The sequence below is a fragment of the Chionomys nivalis genome, chromosome Y (genome assembly GCF_950005125.1).
Source record: "Chionomys nivalis chromosome Y, mChiNiv1.1, whole genome shotgun sequence".
In the NCBI taxonomy this organism is placed as follows: domain Eukaryota; kingdom Metazoa; phylum Chordata; class Mammalia; order Rodentia; family Cricetidae; genus Chionomys; species Chionomys nivalis.
In genome coordinates, this window is record NC_080113.1 from 6,096,932 (window position 1) to 6,121,767 (window position 24,836).

A 24,836-nucleotide genomic window follows, 5' to 3' on the forward strand; every position below is an offset into this window, starting at 1 on the left:
ATTTCAGGTTCCCTCTCCTTGGTTGCCCAAGGTACCAGCTGGGGACATCTCCCTGGACACCGGTAAGCCCATCTAGAGTCAAGTCTCTAGCCAACCCTAAGATGGCTTAATTAGGATATATATATTTCTCTGCTCCCGTATCCACCCTTCCTAATCCCAACCATCCCATTCCCCTTAACCCCATGCCACCTCACCCACCAGTTCCCAGTTTTTGCCTGAAATCTTGTCTACTTCCCCTATCCAGGTGGATGACTATACAATTTTCTTTGGGTTCACTTTCTTATTTAGCTTCTCTAGGATCACAAATAATATGCTCAATGTCCTTTATTTGTGGCTAGAAAACAATTTTGAGTGAGTACATCCCATGTTCCTCTTTTTGGGTCTGGGATACCTCACTCAGGATAGTGTTTTCTATTTCCATCAATTTGCGTACAAAATTCGAGAGGTCATTGTTTTTTACCCCTGAGTAGTACTCTAATATGTATATATTCCACACGTTCTTCATCTAATATCCCTTTGAGGGGCATCTAGGTTGTTTCCAGGTTCTGGCTATTACAAACAGTGTTGCTATGAACATAGTTGAATGGATACTTTTGTCATATGATAGGGCATCTCTTGGGTATATTCCCAAGAGTGGTATTAATGGATCTTGGGATAGGTTGATCCCAAATTTCCTGAGAAATCGCTACACTGATTTCCAAAACAGTTGCTCAAGTTTGCATTCCCACCAGCAATGGATGAGTGTGCCCCTTACTCTGCAACCTCTCCAGCAAAGGCTATCCTTGGTGTTTTTGATTTTAGCCATTCTGATAGGTGTAAGATGGTATCTCAAAGTTGTTTTAATTTGCATTTCCCTTATCGCTAAGGAGGTTGATCATGACCTTAAGTGACTTTTGGCCATTTGAATTTCTTCTGTTAAGAATTCTATGTTCAGTTCAGTGCCCCATTTTTTAAAATTGGGTCAAGTAGCATTTTAAAGTCTAGTTTCTTGAGTTCTTTATATATTTTGGAGATCAGACCTTTGTCTGTTGCAGAGATGGTGAAGATCTTCTCCCAGTCAGTGGGTTGCCTTTTTGTCTTAGTGACAGTGTCCTTTGCTTTACAGAAGCTTCTCAGTTTCAGGAGGTCCCATTTATTCAATGTTGTCATTAATGTCTGTGCTGCTGGGGATATACGTAGGAAATGATCTCCTGAACCCATATGTTGTAGAGGGCTTCCCACATTTTCTTCTATCAGGTTCAGTGTGTTCATACAGGTCTTCAATTCATTTGGACTTGAGTTTTGTGCATGATGATAGATATGGATCTATTTTCACTCTTCTATAGGTTGACAACCAGTTCTGCCAGCACCATTTGTTGAAGATGCTTTCTTTCTTCCATTGAATGCTTCTAGCTCCTTTATCAAAGATCAGGTGTTCATAGGTTTTTGGGTTAAAATCAGGGTGTTCTACTCGATTCCATTGATCGACTTCTCTGTTTTTATGCCAATACCACGCTGTTTTCAATACTGAAGCTCTGCAATAGAGTTTGAAGTCAGGGATGGTAATGTCTCCAGAAGTTCCTTTATTATATAAGATTGTTTTGGCTATCCTGTTTTTTTTGTTTTTCCATATAAAGTTGATTATTGTCCTCCCAAGATCTGTGATGAATTTTGATAGGATTTTAATTGGGATTGCATTGAATCTATAAATTGCCCTTGGTAGAATTGCCATTTTTACTATGTTGATCCTCCCAATCCAAGAGCAAGGGAGATTCTTCCATTTTCTAGTATCCTCCTCAATTTCTTTCTTCAAAGACTTAAAGTTCTTGTCAAATAGATCATTCACTTCCTTGGTTAGAGTTACCCCAAGATATTTTATGCTATTTTTGGCTATTGTGAAGGGTGATGCTACTCTGATTTCCTTCTCTGCTTCCGTATCCTTTCTGTATAGGATGGCAAATGATTTTTTGGAGTTGATCTTGTATCCAGAAATGCTACTAAAGGTGTTTATCAGCTGTAGAAGTTCTTTGCTGGAGTTTTTGGGGTAGCTTATGTACACTATCAAATCCTCTGAAAATAATGAAAGTTTAACTTCTTCCTTTCCAATTTGAATCCCTTTTATTCCTTTATGTTGTCTTATTGCTATTGCTAGAATTTCAAGCACTATATTATAAAGGTATGGAGAGAGTGGACAACCTTGTCGTGTTCCTGATTTAATTGGAATAGCTTTGAGTTTCTTTCCATTTAATTTGATGTTAGCTGTCAGCTTGCTATTAATAGCTTTTATTATAGTTAGGTAGGATTTTTGTATCCCTAATCTCTCCAAGACTTTTATATAAAGGGATGTGGAATTTTTTCAAATGCTTTTTCAGCATCTAATGAAATGATCATATGGCTTTATTATTTCAGTATATTTATAGGACGGATTACATTGACAGATATTCATATGTTGAACCAGACCTGCATCTCTGGGATGAAACCTAATTGATCATAGTGGATAATATTTCTAATGTGTTCTTGGATTCGGTTTGCCAGTATTAAATGAAAATTTTTGCATCGATGTTCATGAGTGAGATTGGCCTGTAGTTCTCTTTCTTGGTTGTGTCTGTGTGTGGTTTTGGTATCATAGTAACAGCAGCTTCAAAAAAGGAATTTGGCAATAACTTCTCTGTGTCTATATTGTGAAATACATTAAGGAGTATAGGTATTAGGTCTTCTTGGAAGTTCTGGTAGAATTCCGCATTAAAGCCATCTGTACCTGTGCTTTTTTTGGTAGGGAGGTTTTTTATAACAACTTCTAATTCTTCGCGACTAAGAGGTCTATTTATATGGTTCACCTGGTCCTAGTTTAACTTTGGTATATGGTACTTATCTAAAAAAGTTTCCATTTCTTTACATTTTCCAATTTTGTGGCATACAGGTTTTTGTAGTAAGATCTAATGATTCTCTGAATTTCCTCTGTGTCTGTGGTTATGTTTCCATTTTCGTTTCTGACCTTATTAATTTGCGTATTTTCTCTCTGCCGTTTGATTAGTTTGGATAAGGGTTTATCAATCTTGTTGATTTTCTCCAAGAACCAGCTTTTAGTTTCATTGATTCTTTGGATTGTTTTCTGTTTATATTTTGTTGATTTCAGCCCTCAGTTTGATTATTTTCAGTCTTCTAATTCTCCTAGGTGTGTCTGCTTCTTTTTTTTCTAGAGCTTTCAGGTGGGCTATTAAGTCTCCAACGTGTGCTTTCTCCATTTTCTTTAAGTGGGCACTTAATGCTATGAACTTTCCTCTTAGCACTTCTTTCATAGTGTCCCATAGGTTTGAGTATGTTGAGTCTTCGTTTTCATTGAATTCAAGAAAGACTTTAATTTCTTTCTTTATTTCTTCCTTGATCCAGGTGTGGTTCAGTAGTTGACTATCCAATTTCCATGAATTCTTAGGCTTTCTAGGGGTAGCATTGTTGTTGAATTCTAACTTTAATCTATGGTGATCTGATAAGACACTGGTGGTTACTAATTTTTTGTAACTGTGTAAGTTTGCTTTGTTACTGAGTATGTGGTCTATTTTTGAGAAGGTTCCTGTTTGCTGCAGAGAAGAAGGTATATTCTTTCCTATTTGAGTGGAATGTTCTATAGATGTCTGTTAAGTCCATTTCCTTCATTACCTCCCTTAATCCTCTTATTTCTCTGTTAGTTTTCTGTCATTGGTGAGAGAGGAGTGTTGAAATCTCCTACTATTAGTGTGTGTGGTTTGATGACTGCCTTGAGTTTTAGTAATGTTTCTTTTACGTAAGTGGGTGCTTTTATATTAGGGGCATATATATTCAGGATTGAGACTTCATCCTGATGAATTGTTCATGTTATGAGTAAAAGATGTCCCTCTCCATCTCTTCTGATTGATTTTAGTTTGAAGTCAACTTTGCTAGAAATTAGTATGGCCACATGTGCTTATTTCTTAGGTCCATTTGCTTGATAAACCATCTCCCAGCCCTTTACTCTGAGTAGATGTCTGTCTTTGTGGTTGAGGTGTGTTTTGTGTAAACAGCAGAATATTTGATCTTGTTTTCGATCCAATCTCTTAGCCTGTGCCTCTTTATAGGTGAGTTGAGTCCATTGATATTAAATGATATTAATGACCAGTGGTTTTTAACTCCGGTCATTTTCCCTTTCTTTTTTTTTTTTTTTTTTTTTTTGGTAGTAGAGTTTGTGTGTTTCCCTTCTTCCCGTTGTGCTGGTGAAGAGTCATTAGATGTCTGAGTTATTGTGGGCGTTGTTGGACTCCTTGGGTTGTGATTTTCCTTCTATTACTTTCTGTAAGGCTGGATTTGTGCCTTACAGAATTGTTTAAATTTGTTTTTATCCTGGAAAATTTTGTTTTCTCAATTTATAGTGAATGAAATCTTGGCTGGGTATAGTAGTCTGGGCTTGCATCCATGGTCTCTTAGTTTCTGCAGTACATCTACCCACGACCTTCTGGTTTTCATGGTTTCCATAGAGAAGCCGGGTGTAAGTCTGATAGGTTTACCTTTATCGGTAACTTGACCTTTTTCCTTTGAAGCTCTTAATATTCTTTCTTTTCTGTGTGTTTTTTGTTTTGGTTATTATATGACGATGTAATTGGTTTTTTTAGATCCAGCCTATTCAGAGTCCTGTATGCTTCTTGGACCTTCAAAGGAATATCTTTCGTAAGTTTGGGAAAGTTTTCTTCTATAATTTTATTAAATATATTTTCTGGACAATTGAGGTGTACTTTTTCTCCTCTTCTATCCCTATTATTCTTATATTTTGTCTTTTTATTGTGTCCCAGATTTCCTGAATGTTTTGTGATGAGAATCTGTTGATTTTGCTGTTTTCTTTGATCAGTGTGTTTATTTTCTTTATGGTATCTTCAGTGTCTGAGATTCTTTCTTCTATCTCTTGTAATCTGTTGGTAGTACTTGTCTCTGTAGTTCCTGTGTGTTTATCCAAATTTTCCATCTCCATCCTTCCCACGGTTCATGTTTTCTTTATTACTTCCACTTCATTCTTCAAGTCTCGAACCGTTTCCCTTACGTGTTTGATTGCTTTTTCTTGTACCTCTTGGTTTTCTTTGGTATCTTTGAGAGATTTATTCATTTCCTCTACCTTTTTGTTTGTAATCTCTAATTGATTATGGCAGTTTTTTACCTCCTGTTTAAAGTCCTCTATTATTTTCATATAATTCACTTTTGAGTCAAATTCTTCTAATTCTTCTGGAATAGGGTGTACAATTCTTCTTATTATGGGGTTCCTGGATTCTGGTGATGTCACGTTGCCTTTCAGGTTGTTGGAGGAATTCTTGCGTTGGCGCCTGCCCATCTCTTCCTTCAAATGAAGCCTGGTGACTTGGTCCAGTCTTTGCTTGACTAACTCTCTGGGTGTATCTCTTCAGTGTAAGGGCAGGAACCGTTCCCTTCCAGATGGACTCCTCAACACCAAAACATGGACGCCTGTTAGTCCAATGACCCACGGACAAAAGGGCGAATGTAGGGTCAGGGCAGGGTTGAGTAGAACATAGGCGACCCTGCAGCACAAGCTGGAGGTGCCTGTGTTCCCTTTTGTGGGTTCTTGAGGTCTGCACAGTAGGCACGCACTCACCACTCTGAGTGGGTAGCCTTAGTGTAGGAGCAGTAAGCTGTTCCTCAGCAAAGGTCTTTGCAGACAAACTAGACTTGGGGGTGGGGCGTGTGTAGGAAAGAAAGCCCTGCAGCAGGAGCTGAGAGAGGGGGGGTTGTGCTCTCTTCGGGACAGTCCACCCCTGGATAGGACACACTCACTTGTCCAGATGGAACTTCTCAGCACCTACACAGGTACACCTGGTAACCCAATGAGCCAGGGACCAAGGGAAGAAGGAGGCAGGCAGGGTGGGTCCAGGAGAGCACAGCAGACCCTGCAGCCCCAGCAGCAGGGGCCTGTGCTCCCTCGCAGGGACCTTGAGGCCTTCCTGCTACTCTGGCACTCACTGCTCTGCTATGTAGCCTTAGTGTAGGAGCAGGAAGCTAATCCTCAGCAAAGGACCTTGCAGACAAGGCAGGCTTGGGGGGGGGCGTGTGTAGGAAAGAAAGCCCTGCAGCAGGAGCTGGGGGAAGGTGGTTTGTGCTCTCTTCCGGGACAGTCTGCCCTTGGGTAGCACACACTCTCCCATCCAGATGGAACTTCTGAGCACCTACACAGGGACATCTGGTAACCCAATGAGCCAGGGACAAAGGGAAGAAGGAGGCAGGCAGGGCAGGTCCAGGAGAGCACAGCAGAACCTGCAGCCCCAGCAGCAGGGGCCCACGCTCCGTGTAGGGGACCTTGATTCCTACCCGCTAGTCAGGCACTCACTGCTCTGAGTGGGTAGCCTAAGTGTAGGAGCAGGAAGCTTTTCCTCAGCAAAGGACCTTGCAGACAAGGCAGGCTGGGGGGGGTGCGTGTGTAGGAAAGAAAGCCTTGCAGCAGGAGCTGGGGTAGGGAGGTTTGTGCTCTCTTCCGGTACATTCCGCCCCTGGATAGCACACACTCACCCATCCAGATGGAACTTCTCAGCACCTACACAGGGACACCTGTCCCCATTTTATTTTTAAATGTGTGTCTTTATTGCTTGTACTATACAAATATGAGGAGTCAGGAAAAGCCAGTGTGGATGGGAGAGAACTATCAGATAACACACATAAAAATGAAAAAGCAGACGACCCCATACCATCATTACACACCCCCACCCTACTGTTTTTTGTAAATGCTTTCTCTGAGGGGTGTAGTGGGAGAGTAAAACAAGGAAAACTCAATTCAAAATGCCCAGAGATATTGAGGATGGGGAAGCTTGGCCACAGCAGCTGGTGGACACCCTCCTCCATTGTACCCCATGGGATCAAACACTCAGGCTGGTGGTGTGAACTGAGCTCACTCACACATGTGCTGCATACAGCTGTGGTCACCTGTATCCCATGAACCTAGATGTTCAATGCTAGGGCAGGGTGCTCACTGGCACCTACCACAGTGACACAGATTCTGATTCACACATTCAACTTAATGCTCCAGAATTGGGGGGGGGGCTGGATGAGGTGGCACCCATCCCAATGTAACCAGAGACATCTATCCCCATCTCTCTCCCCTTTCAGACTGCAGTCAAGTATTAGGGGCTTATTACTGTGTTGTTGTGAAAAGTGTAACACTCAAGGTTGGCTTCCCTCTGACCCTAGCAGAAAATGAGTCATCCAAACTGGCTGGGACCCAGCGGGACACAGGGCTGGCTAGAGGGGATCCCTGGTAAGATATGCAGCTGTGGACAGGAAGGCTGGGAAGGCTTTTCCTTACTCCTCATATTTGTATAGTACAATGTCTGTCCCTGGACATTATTGTTTATCTGCCCCAGGTGAGGTGGTGGCAGGTAGGTTTGTTGCCCAGATTACAGCATACAAGGACTCTGGTGCTCGAGGGGGCAGATTTCATCCAGATGTGGCTTTCCCTGGCTTGCCTCCAAACCCAGGTGACCACATGGCTCCCCACATTACCCACTTGGAGGCGGTGGTGATATAAATTTCCTCCATCCTCCCATCTGGGAACAATGGGGAGTCTGAAGAGAGGGCTGCCAGGATCGCTAAGGCTGGGCAAGAGCCGAAGAAGAAACTAGATATGGAAGTGAGGGGGACATGGAAGGGAACACAAACCAAAAGGCAAAAGAATTTTTTCTCTAAAAGACACCCAGGCAGTGCACGGCAGCCACACTTCAGTCCTGTGGTGCCAGAGGGCTGCTCAATCTCTGATGCTGGTGGAGTAGGAGAACTGCTGAAATTCATCTGCTGCTCCAGTTCTAGCAAGCCCAGGCTGTCATAGCGTTCCAGGAGTGTGAATGTGATTAACTCGGTGGTGACCTCATCATCAAAGTACCTTGTGTCCACTTCGGACATGACATGAGATTTAAAAGCTGGCAGGAGCTTTCTCTGTACCACATCCTGCCAGTTGATGCTGAGGAGGAAGCTGTGCTTCATGACCTCCTTTACATCACTGAGACCTCCACCAAGCCTCTGCTTAGGGTCCTTCTTCAGTCCAGCCAACAAGGACTTGGCCTCTATCCAAGCATTTCTGGGAAGTAGATCTCTTCCATGAAAATAGCCTCAATGAGATGCTCAAGATCCTGGTTGTAAAGGGCAGGTGGCCACACATGTAAAGGGCAGGGGCCCTTCCATGACTGCACCCCAGCCCCTTCAGTTCACTGCACAACTGTAGTCATTGTCTTCCTGCTCCTCAAGTGCCAGGAACTTGGGGTACCACAGAAAGTTTTCATGGTGGCCCCATCACTGCACAAGTCAAAGTCAGTGATCTTGATGTGCCCAACCTTTTTCCAGAATAAGATTTTCCAGCCTGATGTCAGAGTATACCACATTCTTGGAGTTTAAATACTCAAGAGATGACAGGATCTTTACACCATAATATTGAGACTGTTACTCTGTGAAGATGGAAGAATAGTTCACTCATATGGGAATCCCCTCTGTGTGCTGCTTGTATTGGTTAATGAATAAAGAAACTACCTTGGCCTGACAGGGCAGAACTTAGGTAGGTGGTGAAGACAGGATTGAATTCTGGGGGGAAGAAAACAGAGTCAGAGAGACACCATGGTCCTATCAGAGATAGATGTTCTGACAATTGTTTGGTAGGCCACAAACTCATGGTGATATACAGATTAATAGAAATGGGCTAAACTAATATGTAAGAGTTAGCCATTAAGAAGTTAGAGCTAATGGGCCAAGGAGTGATTTACTTAATAAAGTGTCTGTGTGGTTATTTTGGGGCTAAGCCAGCCAGGCAGCTGGGATGAACAAGCTGGCCCTCCTTGTACAATTGATGCTCCATTGTGGTCGACTATATCCATGCAAAACCTGAGAATGCTTGAAAAATTCTAGACACAAAAATACAGAGTTTAACACAGCTTTTTGCTGGCGACATGTCACAGCTTCTTTGAGAGAGATTTTTCCTGACTCAGCAACAGCAGCAGGAAAAAAAGCCAGGCGATTTTGAAATGCAGGCTTTCTGGGCTATGCTACCAGCACGACCTCTGGCTCTTTCAGGAGGTCTGGCTACAAAGCATTTAAATTGGGTTTGTGAGCAGAGTGCTGTGACTTTCTTGATGGAAATATGAACTCACTGTGTGCATAATAGTGGGGGAGTACATGTAATTCAGAGGCACAAGCAGCTCTGCCATGCTGGAGTGTGCAGATTTAACTGGAACTACTTTATTTATCATACTCATAGTGCAGCTTAAGTTTTAAGCTGGGCAGGCAAACAGGTGGTACCATATTACTCCTGCTAATAGTGCAATTGAATTTTGAAAGAAGTGCTTAGCATTTTAAGAATTGCTCCTGGACAGTAAAGAATTACAGATTCACAGTAGGACAGATTCAAACATAAAAGACACCTAAATGGGTCACAATGTTGAGTAAGTGCATATAGGCTTGGGAGAGAAGAAAAAGAATACAGAGAGTCATAAAATAAAATTAATGCTGAAAATAAATTTAAAGTGTTTTATTTTTTGATTCAAAAATTTACACTTCCTCCCTTCCTCCCATTCCACTCCTGTTCCCCCACTTGCCCCCTCCCTTCTTAAAAGAGGGCAGGGTACCCTGCCCTGTAGGAAGGCCAAGGCCCTCCCCCTCCATCCAGGCCTAGGAAGGTGTGCATCCAAACTGACTAGGGTCCTAAAATGCCAGTACATGCAGTAGAAAAAGGTCCCAGTGACATTATTGATGATTCTCAGTCTGCCCATTGACAGCCACATTCAGAGAGTCCAATTTGATCACATGCTCAATCAGTCCCAGTCCAGCTGGATTTGGTGAGCTTCCATTAGATCAGTCCCACTGTCTCAATGGGTGGACCAACCCCTTGCGGTCCTGACTTCTTTGCTCATCGTCTTCCTCCTTCTGTTCTTCAACTAGTCCTTGGGAACTCAGTCCATTGCTCTGATGTGGGTCTCTGTCTCTATTTCCATCTGTTGCCAGACAAAGATTCTATGATGATATCCCAGTAATCATCAGTGTGATAGTGGGGCAAGGACAGTTCAGGCACCCTCTACTCTACTGTCCAAGGACCTGTCTGGAGGACATCCCCATGGACACCTGGTATCCCGCTCTAGAGCCAAGTCTCTTGTCAACCCTAAAATGGCTCTCTTAATGTAGGTATCTTCTCCCCTGCTCCTATATCGAGCTTCCTCTATCTTCACCCTCCCAAGCCCCCAAGCTCTCCCTAGTCTTTCCCTTCTCTCTCTCCCTCTCCCTTTTCCCAAGTCTACCCTCCACTACCTCCACATGCTCCCAACTTTTGCCTGGCAACCTTGTTTGATTCCAATTTTCATATATATATATTGGTTTCATCTTGTTAATTAGCTTCTCTAGGCTTGCAAACTGTAGGCTTAATGTCCTTTGTCCACTAATGAGTGAGAATATACCATATTCATCTTTTGGGGTCTGGGTTATCTCACTCAGGATAGGGTTTCCTATTTCCATCCATTTGCATGCAAAATTTAAGATATCATTATTTATTGCCACTGAGTAGTACTCTAATGTGTATATATTCCACACTTTCTTTATCCATCCTTCCATTGATGGGCATTTAGGTTGTTTCGAATTCTTGCTGTTACAAATAATGCTGCTATGAACATAGTCAAACAAATGCTTTTGTAGTCAGATTGGGCGTCTCTTGGGAATATTCCCAAGAGTGGTATTGCTGAATTCTGAGGTAGGTTAATTAACAATTTCCCGAGAAACCACCACATTGACATTTAAAGTGGTTGCACAAGATTGCATTCCCACCAGCAATGGATGAGTGTTCCCATTACTCCACATCTTCTCCAGCATAGGTTATCATTGGTGTTTTTCAATCTTAGCCATTCTGACAGGTGAAAGATAATTTGCTTTGATTTTGCATTTCCCTGATTGCTAAGGAAATTGAACATGATCTTAAGTGTCCTTTGGATATTTGAACTTCTATTGAGAATTCTCTGTTAAGTTCAGTACCCCATTATTAAATTGGGTTAATTAGAATTTTAAAGTCTAGTTTCTTGAGTTCTTTATATAATTTGGAGATTAGACCTTTGTCTGATGTGGGGTTGGTGAAGATCTTCTCCCAGTCAGTAGGATGTCTTTTTGTCTTAATGACAGTGTCCTTTGCTTTACAGAAGCTTCTCAGTTTCAAGAGGTCCCATTTATTCTATGCTGCCCTTAATGTCTGTACTACTGGGGTTCTACATAGGAAGTGATCTCCTGTGCCCATGTGTTGCAGTCTACTTCCCACTTTCTCTTCTATCAGGTTCAGTGTGTGTGGATTTATATCGAGGTCTTTAATCCATTTGGAATTGAGTTTTGTGCATGGTGATAGATATGGATCTATTTTCATTCTTCTATAGGTTGTCATCCAGTTATGCCAGCACCATTTGTTAAAGATGCTTTCCTTTATTGTATAATTTTAGATCCTTTATCGAAAATCAAGTTTTCATAGGTTTGTGGGTTAATATCTATGTCTTCATTTCAATTCCATTGGTTGACGTCTCTGTTTTTATGACACTACCAAGCTCTTTTTATTACTGTAGCTCTGTAATTGAGTTTGAAGTCTAGGATGGTAATGTCTCTGGAAGTTCCTTTATTGTATAGGATTGTTTTGGATATCCTGGGTTTTTTTTGTTTTTCCATATAAGCTTGATTATTGTTCTCTCAAGGTCTGTGAAGAATTTTGTTGGGATTTTGATTGGTATTGCATTGAATCTACATAGGGCCCGGGTCTGCCTGTGTTTCTGGGTGCATCTCAAGGACAGTTTCTGGTCAGCTAACTAAGTATCCTGCTTGTTACTGTGCTCTTCCTGCCCCGCCTGGTGATTAGTCAATTAGGCATTGACTCCTTTGTTGGTTTGGTAATTTTCCACCTGCCTGGGTTGAGGTCCTTATGCAGCAGTTATATACTTAAGGACTTCCCCAAGTCTGAATAAAGGGCACTCGACTGATCTCCTTTCAAATGACCCTGGTCTCTTTGTGTGTTCAACCTCCAGGCCCTTGCCCGACTCACAAGGTACAGTGGCGCGTGACCTGTACCGAGGGTGTAACACAGAATCGGGTGTTACAAACCTATAGATTGCCTTTGGTAGAATTGCCATTTTTACTGTGTTTATCCTCCCCATCCAAGAGTTTGGGAGATCCATCCATTTTCTGGTGTCCTCTTCAATTTATTTCTTCAAAGCTTTAAGGTTCTTGTCAAATAGATCTTTCACTTCCTTCCTTAGAGTTACCCCAAGATACTTTATGCTATTTGTGGCTATCATGAAAGTTAAAGTTTCTCTGATTTTCCTCTCTGCCTCTCTATCCTTTGTGTATAGGAGGGCTACTGATTTTTTTAAATTGATCTTGTAACCTGCCACATCACTGTAGGTATTTATTAGGTGTAGGATTTCTTTGGTAGAGCTTCTGGGGTCACTGATGTACACAATCATATTGTCTGCCAATAACAAAAGTTTGACTTCTTCCTTTTCAATTCAAATCCCCTTATGTTGTCTTATTACTATTGCTAGAACTTCAAGCACTATGTTGAAGTGATATGATGAGAGTGGACAGCCTTGTTGTGTTCCTGATTTTAGTGGAATGGCTTTGAGTTTCTCTCCATTTAATTTGATATTAGTTGTTTTCTTGCTGTATATTGCTTTTTTATATTTAGATATGACCCTTGTATCTCCAACCTCTCTAAGATCTTTATCATAAAGTGGTGATGAATTTTGTCATGCTTTTTCAGCATCTAATGAAGTGATCATATGGAATTTTCTTTCAGTTTATTTATATGATGGATAACATTTTCCATTTTCATATGTTGAAGCAGCCCTGCATTTCTTGGATGAAGCCTACTTGATTGTAATGGATAATTTTTTGATGTGTCCTTGGATTCTGTTTGCCAGTATTTTATTGAGAATTTTTGCATCTATGTTCATTAGCAAGATTGGTCTGTCATTCTTTATCTTGGTTGAGTCTTTGTGTTTTTGGAATCATGGTAACTGTAGCTTCACAAGGGAGTTTGGCAATGACTCTTCTGTTTCTATTTTGTGAAAAACATTAAGGAGTATTGGTATCAGCTCTTCTCGGAAGTTCTGGTAAAATTCTGCAATAAAACCTTCTGGTCCTCACTTTTTTTGGTTGTGAGGATTTTTATGACATCTTCTATTTCCTCATGACTTAAAGGTGTATTTAAATTGTTTACCTGGTCTTGATTCAATTTCGATATATGGTATTAATCTAAAAACAAGTCCATTTCTTTTACATTTTCCAACTTTGTGACATATAAGCTTTTCTAGTAAGACCTAACAATTCTCTGAATTCCCTCAGTGTCTGTTGTTATGCTCTCCTTTTCAGTTCTGATATTGTTAATTTGTGTATTCTCTCTCTGCCTTTTGATTAGTTTGGATAGGGGTTTGTCAATCTTGTTGATTTTCTCAAAGAACCAGATCTTTTTTTAAATTTATTTATTTATTTATTTATTTAAGATTTCTGCCTCCTCCCTGCCACCACCTCCCATTTCCCTCCCCCTCCCCCGAACAAGTCCCCCTCCCTCATCAGCCCTAAGAGCAATCAGGGTTCTCTGCCCCGTGGGAAGTCCAAGGACCACCAACCTCCATCCAGGTCTAGTAAGGTGAGCATCCAAACTGACTAGACTCCCACTAGCCAGTACGTGCAGTAGGATCAAAAACCCATTGCCATTGTTCTTGAGTTTTCAGTAGTCCTCATTGTCCGCTATAGAACCAGATCTTTGTTTCATTGATTCTTTGGATTATTTTCTGTGTTTCTATTTTGTTGATTTCAGGCCTCAATTTGACTATTTTCAGTCTTCTACTCCTCCTGGGTGAGTCTGATTCTTTCTTTTCTAGAGTTTTCAGGTGTGCTGTTAAGTCTATAATGCTTTCTCCATTTTCTTTATGTGTGCACTTAGTGCTATGAACTTTCCTCTTAGCACTGCTTTCATAGTGTCCTATAGGTTTGTGTATGTTGGATCTTTATATTCATTGAATTCATGAAAGACTTTAATTTCTTTCTTTATTTCTTCCCTGAACCAGTTATAGTTCAGTAATTGACTGTTCAATTTCCATAAGCTTGTAGGCTTTCTGGGAGTAGAATTTTTAAATTCTAACTTTATTCCATGGTGATCTGATAAGACACTGGTAGTTACTAATATTTTTTTGTATCTGTGGATGTTTTCTTTGTTACTGAGAATGTGATAAATTTTTGAAAGGGTTCCATAAGATGCTGAGAAGAAGGTATATTCTTTCCTATTTGGGTGGAATGTTCTATAGAAGATCCATACAGAGGGGCATGTGTATGCACACCCAGTCAGCCAGATGCTGCGGGAAGGGAGCACAGGCATCATCCAACTCCCTAAACTTTCTGGCCATTTAGTGGGACATTTCCCCAGCTACTGCCTTTCTCTGCTTATTCCATCCCATCTTGCCCCCAAGCATCCCTTTTCCATCTGCTTGGTCATAGGATTCCCCAATTCAGCCTGTTTCAGTGCTGAGGGTCTGGGGACAAAGTGGTGATTGTTTTGCTGCAGGAGTTCCTTTGTTCCACTGAGCCTGCTCCTAGCAAGTGCACCCTTTTGTCTGAGAGGTCCCTGGCCAGCAAGTGGTCCTGGTCCTGTACCAGAAGATCCATTAAGAAAGATAAGTGTGTGCCCAACCAGTTGGCTAGAGGCCCCAGGAACAAAACAGAGGCACTCTCCAATCCCCTAAACTTTCTGACCATTCAGTGGGGCTTCTCCCAGTTTACTGCTTTTCCCTACATATCCTATCACAGCTTTCCCACCAAGCACTTCTTTCCATCTGTGGAGTTTTTAGATCCACCACCACAGCCTTCTTTAGGGTGGAGAGGATCTGAGAGACAACTCCAGTGCTGAGGGGACCTAAGAGAGGGCAGACCAAGAAAATCCTTCAAGAAAACAGCCACAGCAACGTTCAGATCAAGTGGCCAAGACTCTCCTAACAGCATTTGAAGGAAGAGATGGACAGGTGCCAATGTAAGAATTCCTCCAACAACCTGAAAAGCAACATGATAACACTAGAATCAAATGAACATACAACAGGAAGACTTGAATACCCTAATCCTGAAGAAGTAGAAGGGATAGACTTTAAACATAACATTATGAAAGTGTTAGAGACCATTAAACAGGATGTGAAAAACTTCTTTAAAGAAATGGATGAGAATAACAAAATGTTAGAAGAAATAAATAAATCCCTCAGAGATACCCAAGAAAAACAAGAAAAAAGCAATCAAACAGGTAATGGAAACTGTCCAAGACTTGAAAACTGAAATGGAGGCAATGAGGAAAACACACACCAAGAGATGTCAGGATATGGAAAATCTGGGTAAATGAACAGAAACTACAGAGGCAACTATAACCAACAGAATATAAGATATAGAAGTAAGAATCTCAGATGCTGTAAACACGATAGAGGAAATAAATGTACTGATCAAAGAAAACAGCAAATCCAACAAATTCTCATGACAAAACATCCAGGAAATCTGGGACAACATAAAAATATCAAACCTAAGAATAAGAGGAGTAGAAGGAGAAGAATTACAGCTCAAAGGCCCAGAAAATATATTCAACAAAATTATAGAAGAAAACTTTTCCAACTTAAAGAAGGATATTTTTACGAATGTACAAGAAGTATCCAGAACACCAAAGAGACTGGATCAAAAAAATCCCCTCGCCATATAATAATCAAAACATGAAACCTACAGAATAAAGAAAGAATATTAAGAGCTGCAAAGAAAAAGGTCAAATAACTTAGAAAGGTAAACCAATCAGAATTAAATCTAACTTCTCTATGGAAACCATGAAAGCCAGAAGGTCTTGGATAGATGTACTGCAGAAAAAAAAAGAGATGAATGCAAGCCCAGAAAACTATACCCAGCCAAGCTTTCTTTCACCATTAATGGAGAAAACAAATTTAAACAATACATAGCCACAAATCCATCCCTTCAGAAAGTAATAGAAGGAAAATCACAACCCAATAAGCCAACAACACCCGTAATACTGCAGATATCTAACAACACTCTACCAGCACAACTCAAAGAAGGGAAACTCATGAACTCCACTACCAAAAAATAACCAGAGTTAACAACCACTGGACATTAATATCATTAATATCAATGGACTCAAATCACCTATAAAAAGGTACAGGCTAAAAGAATGAATACAAAAACAGGCTCCAGATTTCTATTATTTACAAGAAACACACCTCAACCTCAAAGACAGATATTACCTCGAGTTAATGTTGGGAAACAAGTGATTGTGGCTATACTAATATCTAACAAAATTGACTTCAAACTAAATCAATCAGAAGAGATGGAGATGGACACTTTATACTCATAACGGGAACAATTCATCAGGAGGAAGTCTCTAGCCTGATTATCTATGCCCCTAATATATAAGCACCCACATACATAAAAGAAACATTACTGGAACTCAAAGCACACATCAAACTCTACACACTAATAGTAGGAGACTTCAAAACTCCTCTTTCACCAATGGACAGGTCAATCAGATAGAAATCTAACAGAAATATAAGAGAACTAACAGATATAAAAAATTGAACCCAAATAGGAAAGAATATACCTTATTCTCAGCATCTCATGGAACCTTCTAAAAAATTGATCACATTCTCAGTAACAAAGCAAACATCCATAGATACAAAGAAATTGTAGTAACTACCTGTGTACTATCGGATCACCATGGAATAAAGTTAAAATTCAACAATTCTACACCCAGAAAGCCTACAAACTCATGGAAACTGAACAGTCAACTACTGAACCACCCCTGGGCCAGGGAAGAAATAAATTAGTAAAGTCTTTAAAGAGTCAGAGCACAGACAGTTATATATTTATAGGAGTAAAGAAAAATAAACCATGCATATATGGTGAGTACACAGAGTCTAGTATGTATATTATTGTGTTTTCTTAGAATTTTTTGATGGATACAAACAATTTAACAAAACTCAGTCAACTGACGTAATTTTACAAATGCTACAGATGGCTAACTTCTTGGAAAAGAGGTTGGGAATCTGATCGAGGATACAAACAATTTCAGGAGTAAAATTTCATCAACTGAGTTTTTTTGGAAATGGTACAGACTGATAGTAATTTATTTAAACTAAATTTAAGCACTCTAGAGAAGGAAACAGCTGATGACAGTGGGTGCTGAAACATTATTTGAGAGAATTAACACTATTTAATATGTTAACTGGACTCTGTCAAAAGTGTATGACAGATTTACTAATATAATGTCTCTCCAGGAAGGTAATATGCATGCTATAAAGATTATGTCAAAAGATGAGACATTATCTCTACTGGACAGACTTTATACCTTGAAATACTCAATGAGGGCATTAGAGTATATCACTGGACAGGAAATCCAGATATCACAAAAGGCAATGGTAAACAGATTTGAAAAATTTGTAGAAATTATCAAACTTAATGACCAGGAACAAAAGGCAAAAAGGCAAAATTTAACCTCTTCAGTACATAAAAATCTCCAAGATAGCTTCCCCAGAGTTCTGCCTGCCTTTCCAATATTAATAACTAAACAATTATCTTGCCCCAAGTAACCAAAAGTTGTCAATGAATATACATGGGAGCCCATACATATGATTGATCTAAAGGAAATTAAACAATCAATTGTAGCTTATGGACTACATTTGCCCCTTGTAAGGGAAATGGTCAAAATCTAAGCTTTCAATAGCAAAGCAATGCTTCAATATTGGGTTCAGTTAATCCCAGGCTTTAAAATGGACCACAATTACATTGGAGGTACTTCGTTAAAGAGGGAGTGAGAATTTTTTTTTTTTTTTTTTTTTTTTTTGCTTTTTCGAGACAGGGTTTCTCTGTGGTTTTGGAGTCTGTCCTGGAACTAGCTCTTGTAGACCAGGCTGGTCTCGAACTCACAGAGATCCACCTGCCTCTACCTCCCAAGTGCTGGGATTAAAGGCGTACACCACCACCACCCAGGTGGGAGTGAGAATTTTTGAGCAACAAGAGAAAGTAAAAGGATTTGAGATTTCCCTAGATCAAATTCTATGTGAAGGACTTTGTTCCTCAGTATCAAGCTTTTTATCATGATCACACCTTTCCATAAAGCAGCTTTAAAGGCTTGGGACAAGATCCAGGAACTAGAAAAGAGAGTAAAATAATATCTTATGGTTAAACATGTTCAAAAAGAAACTTTTAGTGACTTTTTGCAAAGACTAACTTTGGCTGTCCAAATAGGAGTAACTGACACAGAATCTAGGCATATAATAATTGAGTCTTTGGCTTTTGAAAATGCCAACATAGAGTACAAAAAGATCCTTTAGAAATTAGATCAGCACCCATGGATTAATTGGTCTTGCCTACAGTAAATACCAGGACACTTGACTATGGTACTGAGGCATGAGTAGGAGAAGCAATTTCCAATGGTAAGAGAAAACATCAAAATGCCAAATGCTTTAATTGTGGTTGAATGGGACAACAAGAAGGTATTGTAGATAATGGATTTCTATGAATAATGTCTCCACTGGGAATGGCAGAAATAGGAGGACTCTGCCTTCAGGTATATGTAGGAGATATGGCAAAGGCCAACATTGGACCAATAAATGTAGGTCAATAAAAGATAGACAAGGCAACCTGATACCATCAGGAAATGTCATAGGGGGCCTCTCACAGGCCGTCATGACAAATGTAGTCCAGTCATTCCCAGTTGCTGTGGAGAACATGTCTCCACAGGAAAATTTAAAACTCCAAAGCCAGCTATAATAAGCAATACTGGTCTTAATGATGGGTTAAATATGGAGGATAAGTCAAAAACCCCAGTAGGACAGATGAGATGTACATTCTGGCAGACTTCTACAAATAATCAAAGACCAAAGCTAAGAGAATGGATAAATAGCATTTTTATTAAAGGCTTTTTAGACACAGGAATGGAAGTAAGTACCAGAATATTGGCATCCAAATTGGCCTCTTCAAGAGTAAATGTTCAGTTCCTGGGAATTGGAACCCTATCTTGGGTAAAACAAAGCATGAGATGGGTTGAATGCATAGAGCCAGAAGGGCAAATAGGAAGACTAAGGCCAGATATAGCCAATATTGCAGTGAACTTGTGAGGTCATGACCTATTTAAGTAATGGAATATTCAAATAAAAATTCCTGCAGCCCCCCAAAATTATGTTTCTGAGGAAACTATTAGATGATATTATAAATTATGAATACCAGCCATTCAGGCTGTTCAAGAACACAAAGAAATTGATATACCTTTAGAGGTACCAATAGCACTACCTTTAAAATGGTTAACCAAGAAACCAATATGGGCTAAGTAGTGGCCTCCAACTGAGGCAAAGTTACAGGCTTTAGAACAGCTGGTACAAGAGCAACAAGATGCTCAAAATATAGAAGAATCTACCAGCCTTTTGAATTCTAATGTATTTGATGTTAAAAATAAATCTGAAAAATGGAGGCTGGTGACAGATCTTAGGGTGATGAACAAGGTTATTAAACCTATGGTCCCTCTATAATCTGGAATTTCTATGCCTTCTCTGTTATCAAAGGTATGGCCTCTCATAGTTATAGATTTAAAAGTTTGTTTCTTCACTATACCTTTTCAAGAAAAGTATAAAAAAAAGTTTGCCTTCACAGTGCCTACTTATAATAATTCTGAGCCTACTAGGAGATATCAGGGAAGAATCCTCCCAGGGGAATGCTCAATAGCCCCACCCTGTGGCAATACTTTGTCAGCCAGCCATTGGAAATAATATGTAAGTAATTTCCTAAATCTATAATCTACCATTACACGGATGATATTTTGTTATTTAATTCAAATACAGAAACTTTATTTTTTTATTTTTATTTATTTATTTATTAAAGATTTCTGCCTTCTCCTGGCCACCACCTCCCATTTCCCTCCCCCTCCCCCATCAAGTCCCCCTCCCTCATCATCCCTAAGAGTAATCTGGGTTCCCTGCCCTGTGGGAAGTCCAAGGACCACCCAGCTCCATCCAGGTCTAGTAAGGTGAGCATCCAAACTGCCTAGGCTCCCACAAAGCCAGTACGTGCAGTAGGATCAAAAACCCATTGCCATTGTTCTTGAGTTCTCAGTAGACCTCATTGTCTATTATGTTTAGCAAGTCCGGTTTTATCCCATGCTTTTTCAGACCCAGGCCAGCTGGCCTTGGTGAGTTCCTGATAGAACATCTCCATTGTCTCAGTATGTGGGTGCACCCCTCGCGGTCCTGAGTTCCTTGTTCATGCTCATACAGAGACTTTAGAAAGGATGATTGAAGAAGTAAAAAAAAAAAAGTCTTGCCTAAGTGGGGATTACAAATTGCTGCTGAAACGATTCAAAGAGGAGATTCCCTTAATTATCTAGGTTACAGAATAGTTTTACAGAAAATTAGAACACAAAAAGCACAAATAAAGGGAGACGAGTTGTGGACTCTTAATAACATTCAGAAATTATTAGGAGACATTTCTAGTCTATGAACAGCTCTTGGGATAACACCTGATCTAATAAATCATTTAAACAAAATTTTAGATGGTAATAAAGACTTGAATAGTTCCAAAGAATTATCAGCTGAAGCAGAAAAGGAATTGATGATTACTGAGAAGAAATTATAGAAGCACATATGAATAGGATAAATCCAAATCTTAATTGTATTCTAGTCATGTTGCATTGCAGAATCTCTCCTACAGGAATTTTAATGCAGAGGGATGATATTATCTTAAAATGGGTCTTTCCCCATATAAACAAAGGTAAAAATTAAAAACTTATATGGAGAAAGTCTCTAAATTAATTTAAAAATGTAAATTGAGACTTCATCAATTAACAGGAATAAACTCAGCAGAGATTATAATGCCTTTTACTGCTAAAGAAATAAAAATGTTATGGAGAACTGGACTGGAGCACTGGACTGAGCTCCCAAGGTCCATATGAAGAGCAGAAGAAGGGAGAACATGAGAAATGAAGTCAGGATGGCGAGGGGTGTATCCACCTAACAAAACGGCGGGACTGATCTAATGGAAGATCATCAAGGCCAGTTGGACTGGAACTGATGGCATGTGATCAAACCAGACAGTCTGAATGTGGCTGATGGTGGAGGCTGATGGAGAAGCCAAGGACAATGGTGCTGTGTTTTTGATTCTACTGCATGGATGGGCTTTGTGGGAGCCTGGTCTGTTTGGATGCTCACCTTCCTTGCCCTGGAGAAAACAGGGAGGACCTTGGGCTTCCTATAGGGTAGGGAACCCTGACTGCTCCTTGGACTGAAGAGGAAGGGGGAAAGGGAAAGGGGGGAGGGGAGGGAAGTGGGAGGAGGGAAGGAGGTGGAAATTTTCAATAAAAAATAGATAAATTAAAAAAATAAAAATATTAGGGAAGGGCTTATGTTAAATTTATTTTGGGAAAAATTAATAGAAATTATCCCAAAATTAATTGACTTAACATTATAAAGAGAAATTCTTGGATTTTTCCCCAAACTATACATGATGCACCAAACACTGGAGCCCATACATTTTATACTGATGCATATAAATCAGAAAGGCGGTTACAAATCATTAGAATTAACTAAGGTGAAACAAAGCCCTTATAATTCTGTCCAGAAAGCCGAATAATATGCTATTATATTTCATAATTATATTCTTATGGTACTAAGGGATTTTTAAAACCTCTCAATATAGTTACTGATTCACAATATGCAAAAAGTGTTGTCTTGTATATTGAAATTTCATCATTAAGGACAGATGGTCATGAGTCTGGAAGGCATACTTCAGGGTGGTAAGGAAGGGATGCAAGGTGTTCTGCAGGACCAGCTCTCAGTGAGTGTGTGGGCGATGTCATCATTGGCAATAATAACTTTCTTCCTCAGGATCTCCATGGCATAATAGCAGCCAGTGACCTTCTCCTGCACTAAGATGACTTTACCAAAGGTGTCCTTACCTAGGAGTTTGGGATAATAGAGGTCTTTCATGGTCACTTTGGCCTATTCCTTGTTGACAACCACTACCATCATCTCAGATGTGGAAGAGTCAGTCATTAGAGGAGCCATACTTGTACGCTATAGGATCCTCACCTGGGTCCCACTACTTTAAGCTGTTGGCCACCATCTGGATAGCCCACATCCACACTTCAATCTCTTCTGGAGATTAAACATGGAAGTCTTCTTAATGACAATGGTAAACCAGCAAAGTCACACATCATGATGTTCATGAATAACTGTGGGGTGGCTGGGGCAGGATGAATTTTCTTCAGCTAGGGGTAGGTATTTCCTGTTGCAGCTCCTGTGATCTTGCAGAATCTCAGCTGTATTAATCACAAATCCATAGGTGAACCCAGTTCTGAAACAATAGCAGTGTCAGATCTTATCGTGAACCACCACCTTGGAGTAGTTTTACTAGTTACATTAGCCTAAAGTTTGAGTATCAGTCCTATATAAAATGCAACATGACTGCATTCACAGAATCTAACCTGCACCCAGTACAGTTGTTATTATTTTCTGTTGTTGTTATAATTACCCTGTCAGAAATCAATTCCAGGAAAAACAAGCTTATTTTAGCTTGCTGTTTCAGAGGGACTGAGTCGATAATCTATCATAAAAGAGAAGACATGTGGTATGAGCAGGGCTCTGATTAGTTCCATTTACATCCACAAACAGGAAGCAGAGAGATCACAATCTGGGTAAATATTTACATTCTCAAAGCTTGTCATGTCCAGCAAAGATGTATCTCCTGGAGGTTCTATAACCTGAAACTCACCACCAGTTGGGGACTGAGTGTTCAAATACCTGAGTCTACAGGGATGATTTTCCATGTAAACCATTGAAGTATGATTTTCCACATTTTCAACTCTTTCTTTTGTACATTTTTTTTTATTTTTATTAAGCTCTACATTTTTCTCTGCTTTCCCCTCTCCCAAGGTCCCCATGCTCCCAATTTACTCAGAAGATCTTGTCTTTTTCTACTTCCCATATAGATTAGATCTATGTGAGTCTCTCTTAGTGTCCTCATTGTTGTCTAGGTTCTCTGGTATTGTGATTTGTTGGCTGTTTTTCTTCGCTCTACGTTTAAAAACCACTTATGATTGAGTCCATATAATAATAGTCTTTCTGTGTAAGGGTTACCTCAATCAAAATGGTGTTTTCTAGCACCATCTATTTGCCTGCAATTTTTTTCTGCTGTGTAGTACTCCACTGTGTAAATGTACTACATTTTCCGTATCCATTCTTCTATCAAGGTGCATTTATGTTTTTTCCAGGTTCTGGCTATGACAAACAATGCCATTAGAAACATAGTTGATTGAGCACATGACATACATGATTGAGCTTCCTTTGGATTTATACCCATAAGTGCTATTGCTGGGCCTTGAGAAAGGTTGTTTCTAATTTTCTGAGAAATTGCCATACTGACATCCAAAGTGGCTGTAGCAGCTTGAATTCTCAACAACAATGCAGGAGTGGTCCCTTTGCCTCACAACCTTTCCAGCATAAGTTGTCATTAGTGTTTTTGGTCTTGGACATTCTTACAGTATAAGATGTAAATCTCAAGTTGTTTTAATTTGCATTTCTCTGATGACTAAGGATGCTGAACATTTCCTTAAGTGTCTTTCAGCCATTTTAGATTCCTCTGTTGAGAGTTATCTGTTTAGGTCTGTACTCCATTTGTTAAATTGGATTGTGTGTTCTTTTGGTGACCAATTTCTTGAGTTCTTTGTTTACTTTGGAGATCAAACCTCTGTCTGATGTGAGTTTAGTGAAGATCTTTTCCCATTCTGTAGGCTTTTGTTTTGTCTTGTTAACCATGTTATTTGCTTTACAGAAGTTTTTCTTTTCCAGGAGGTTTCATTTATTAATTGCTTTTCTCAGTGTCTGTGCTGCTGCATTTATATTTAGGAAGTAGTCTCCTGTACAAGTACAGTCAAATGTACTTCCCAATTTCTCTTCTGTGAGGGTCAGTGTAGCTGGTTTGTGTTGAGGTCTTTGATCCTTTTGGACATGAGTTTTGTGCATCGAGATTGATATGGATCTATGTTCATTCTTATACATGTTGATATCCAGTTATCCTGGCATCATTTGTTAAATATGCTTTGTTTTTATTTCATTTGATTTTTTTTGCTGCTTTGTTAAAATCCAGTTGTTCCAAGGTGTATCGAATAATATCTGGGTCTTTGATTCAGTTCCATTGGTCCTATTTTTCTCTTTTTACACCAATACCTGGTTGTTTTCAGTACTGTAACTCTGTAGTAGAGTTTAAAGTTAGGGACTGTGATTCTTCCAATTTTTTTTATTGCACAGGATTGTTTTGGCTATCCTGAGCTTTTTGCTTTTCCATTTGAAGTTGAGTATCATTTTTTTGAGGTCTGTGGAGAATTTGCTGGGTTTGATGGGCATTGCATTGAATCTTTAGATTGCTTTTGTTATGATTGTCATTTTTACTATGTTAATTCTACCTACCTAATAGTATGGGAGATCTTTCCAATTTCTTGTGTGTTCTTCAATTCCTTTCTTGAAAGATTTAAAGTTCTTGTCATCCATGTCTCCCACTTCTTTGGGTAGTGTTAATCTGAGATGTTTTATGTTATTTGTAGCTATTGTGATTCTTTCTCAGCCCATTTATCACCTGGGTATTGGAGGGCTACTCATCTTTTTGAGTTAATCTTATATCCTGTTACATTAGTCAAAATGTTTTTGAGTTGTTAAAGTTCATTGGTAGAATTTTTGGGGTCGCTTATGTTAACAATTATATTATTAGCAAAGTGTGAGAGTTTGACTCTTTCTTTTTTGTTTTTTATCACTTTGATATCTTCTTGGTGTCCTAATGTTCTAGTTAGG

At 39.7% G+C, this 24,836-nt stretch overlaps 1 pseudogene; it reads right to left on the reverse strand.

The window, feature by feature from the left end:
* Window positions 1–7,723: 7,723 nt before the first annotated feature.
* Window positions 7,724–24,836, reverse strand: part of LOC130868814 (RAC-beta serine/threonine-protein kinase-like) — a 70,033-nt pseudogene continuing 52,920 nt past the window's right edge.